This window comes from Drosophila sechellia, unplaced genomic scaffold, assembly GCF_004382195.2.
Source record: "Drosophila sechellia strain sech25 unplaced genomic scaffold, ASM438219v1 U_361, whole genome shotgun sequence".
Lineage (NCBI taxonomy): Eukaryota > Metazoa > Arthropoda > Insecta > Diptera > Drosophilidae > Drosophila > Drosophila sechellia.
The window spans coordinates 30,001-34,290 of record NW_022611297.1 but is presented as its reverse complement, the minus strand read 5'-3'; positions in this window follow the sequence as shown (position 1 = coordinate 34,290).

Below are 4,290 nucleotides of genomic sequence, written 5' to 3'. Positions count from 1 at the left end.
CCGAGCAAATAAACACAAGAACGTAGTGGTGTAGTTGACGGTTTAATTGAAACTGAGTAATAGGAATTTCACAATGACTTCTTAAGCTATAATTGAGCGTTGCCAGATCAAAACATATAAAGCTTATTTAAATTATAACGTAATTTCAACACTTCCTCTTAAGCTATATATATGTGATGTAAACGAAAATTAATTTAATCCAAGCAACTTAGCAAAAATCTGTTGCTTTTGCTTACACAAGCCTTTCGTTAGTACATCTGCAACATTTTTATCAGTGGGTACATATTCAAGAATTATTTCATTACATTCTACTTTTTCACGAACAAAATGATACTTAATATCTATGTGCTTAGTGCGTTTATGGTGTACTGGATTCTTCGCAATATGATGAGAACTTATGTTGTCGCCACATATGGTTATTGGTCCATCTAATGACCATCCAATCTCTAAAAGCAAACGGCGAAGATACACCGCTTCTTTTGCAGCCGTGGATAAAGCAACGTACTCTGCTTCTGTGCTGCTCATGGCGACGACGCTCTGCTTAGCTGAAGTCCATGAAAACGCACTGCCTCCAAGGAAGAATGCATACCCACTGTATGATTTTCGATCTGACAGGTCGTTTGCCCAGTCTGCGTCGGCGAAGCCCTTTACCTGTTCGCCGGACTTGCTGTATGTGATTTTGAGATCAACCGTGGCTGAAAGGTATCTCAAAACATGTTTCGCTGCAGTCTCGTCTTCACTGTGTGGATCAGTATTTCTTTGCGACAGTTTGCTCACTGTATGCAAAATGTCTGGTCGGCTCAAGACTGCTAAATACATAAGGGAACCGATTAATGATTGAAATTGTGTTATATTTACCTTGACACAATTCTCATTTCTACAACCCATTTTATAACCAGGGTCTAGCGGCGTAGCTGCGGGACGACAATTTTGCATGCCATATTCATCCAATAGGTTTATGATGAACTGCTTCTGGCATAGCGAAATCGACCCTCTTGTACTTTCTCGTTGGATTTCCATGCCAAGGAAATAATTTAGTTGGCCGCCATCATGTATGTCGAATTTATTTGCGATCTTCCTCTTAATCGCGGTGATTTCGTTCTCGTCGTAGCTGATGATGATTAGATCGTCGACATATACTGCAATGTAGCTGTGTTGTTGCTGCTGCTGCTTTGCGTACAGGCACGCCTCATTTTTGCTGCGCTTGAAACCAATGCTCTTTAAAACTTCGTCCAATGTGTCATTCCAGACACGCCCAGACTGTTTAAGTCCGTAGATCGCCTTTTGAAGCTTTAATACTTTGTTTGGATGCTTCTCATCAATGAAGTTTTGTGGTTGCCTCATATACACTTCTTCTTGAAGTCTGCCGTTTAAATATGCGTTTGATATGTCAACCTGGTGCATGCATAGCTGTTTTTCTGCTGCTATAGCGAATAGCATTCTGATGGTTTCGTAGCGGATTACTGGAGAAAACGTTTCCGAATAGTTGACGCCCATCTTTTGCCCACAACCTTGAGCAACAAGTCTTGATTTAAACTTTTGTATATTTCCCTCTTTATCCTTTTTGACGCGAAAGACCCACTTGGATCCTATGGCCTTCTGTCCTGGAGGTAAATCACACAATGTCCATGTGTTATTTGAAATGAGAGCATCATATTCTTTCTGCATTGACGTCTTCCAGTCTTGGGCATGCTCGCCCCGTAAAGCGTCTCCAACGCACTGTGGCGTCTCAATGTTTTCAATGTAATTGAGGCTGTTGTATTGTTTTCTGGGTCTACCGGACTTACCACTGCGAATAATTTTTGGTCTGCCGGGTCCACGTCTAGGTGCGTTGCTTTCTTGCTCTTGTACGTCTGGTACGTTCTCCTCCTCAGTGAGAATTTGCTTTTCATCGCTTGCGCTTACAAACTCCTCCTCCTCTTCACCGGAGTCATAGCTGTCGTAAGGATTACTGCTCTGCTCGACCACCATGGGCATAGCCGGCCGCTGCTGCTCTGGTACTTGGATGATTGACTCAAGGTGAATGATGTTTGTAGCGAAGTCATTATTTTGTTCCGAAATAGGGCATTTTTTAGATTCAGTGTTATCAAACTCACCCTCTACAAATTTGACATCACGACGTGCAACAATGATACGTTTTTCCCGATCGTATAAACGGTAAGCTTTAGCTGTTGAAGAGTATCCTACAAATATATACTCTTTTCCTTTTGCCTGGAACTTGCTTTTTCTTGTCTTATCCAGTGCAAACGCGCGAGATCCGAACACTCGCAAATGTTTAACGGATGGCTTCCTATTTTGCCATATTTCGAAGGGTGTAGCGCCCATGAGTGCTTTGGAAGGACACCTGTTACGCAAATATGAAGCTGTGGACACGGCCTCGGCCCACAAAAACTCCTCTAATTTCGCATGAATCAGCATACTTTTGGCCATCTCGACGATCGTTCGATTAGCGCGTTCCGCGACGCCGTTTTGTTGTGGTGTATACGGAACCGTTAATTGCCTTTTTATGCCGCAGGTGTTCAAATACTCTGTAAACTGCCGGTTTACATATTCTGTCCCGTTGTCACTTCGCAAAGCTTTTATTTTCTTGCCCGTTTGGCACTCGACATATGATTTGAACAATTTGAATTTATCAAACACTTCGTTCTTCGCATGCATAAAATATATAAATATTTTCCTTGAATAGTCGTCTATGAACGTGACGAAATACTTGTTGCCGCCTAAAGAACTAACATTCACTGGCCCGCACACGTCACTGTGAACTAGTTCCAGTATACTTTGCGTAGCTCTCTCGCTATTCTGTGGGAATGGCAATACGTGTATTTTTGCCATATTGCATGTGTCGCAATTAATATTCACCGACATATTTTTAACGTCCATGCCAATTACTAGCTCTTTTTCCTTGATTTCTTTTAAACATTGAAAATTTAAATGACCAAAACGATTGTGCCATGTTGCCATGCGAGAAGAATCATTCAACAAATGAACCGCACCGTTTTTAGAGCTACTTGTAAATAAATACAAATTGTCTTCTTGCATTGCTCTCATCATCACTTCACCTTGTTTGTTTTTTATCACCGCCGCCTTTTTATCAAAAGTAGTTATGTTTTCGTACTCCGCGGACTTGCTCACTGATAAAAATTCATATGCAATGATGGAACGTAAATTACATCTCGTAATTCAATGTTTACATTTTGTGATTTAAACATAACAGTCCCGATGCCGCTCGATTTCACGAATTTATCAGCTGCTAGCATAATCGATGTTTCCTTATTAACGAAAGATGTAAACAATCCCTTGTCACAACACATATGCGACGTGGCACCACTATCAACACACCATATGTTTTTCCTTTGAGTGGTAGCACTAATATGCATCAAGCAGTTTGATTTCTCCTTGCTTTCCCCTAGTTTTTTATGCCTCTCTTTGTTCGGGCATTCTCGTGCTCGGTGACCGAATTTCTCGCAAATGTAGCATTTTCCCTTGAAACTATGTTTTTCAAGGTTATTTTCTTCGCGTTGTTTTTGCTTTGCAGTTCCATGTAATTTTGTATGTACATACACGGCTTGGACAGAACTTTCGCGATCGTCCCTCTCTTGCTTGCGCGCTCCTTCTTCCAGAAGCTTCACTTTTACCGTTTCGAACGTCGGCAGCGTGTCGCGTGTTTCGATCGCTACAACGAAATTTTCCCACGAATTTGGTAAACTGGATAACAACATGATGCTTTTTAATTCATCATTAATTGTTATGTCCATCTCAGCTAATTTGTTGACTGTTTCAGCAAATTTATTGACATATTGAACAACGTTATCCCCTTCAAGCATTCTCAGCCTTGATAGTTTTTGATATAACTGCACTTTTCTGATCGGGCCACCTGGCAAATGTACATCACACAATTTTTTCCATGCGTCTGCTGCTGTTGTGCATGCCTTTATATGCATTAACTGCGTTGCTTTTAAATTTAAAAACAAACTTGCCAGGGCCTTTTGATCGAGCATATTCCATCTTTCGGAATCTTCAGAGCCATCTTCTGGCTTTACATATTGGCCACAAACGACTTTCCATAGATCTGCTGTTATAAGCACACTACGCATTAAAATGCTCCATACGTCGTAATTGTCGTCGCCTAATTTTTCTATTTGAATTGACACACTCATTTTGTCGAATTCCGTAAATTAGTTTTTATTTATTTCGAGTTTCAACCGGACGCGTGTTAGTCCATTTAATTTACTTTGAATTATTCAAACCGAAAACTTAGCTTGCTAAAGGCCCATAACCAACTGTTAGTTG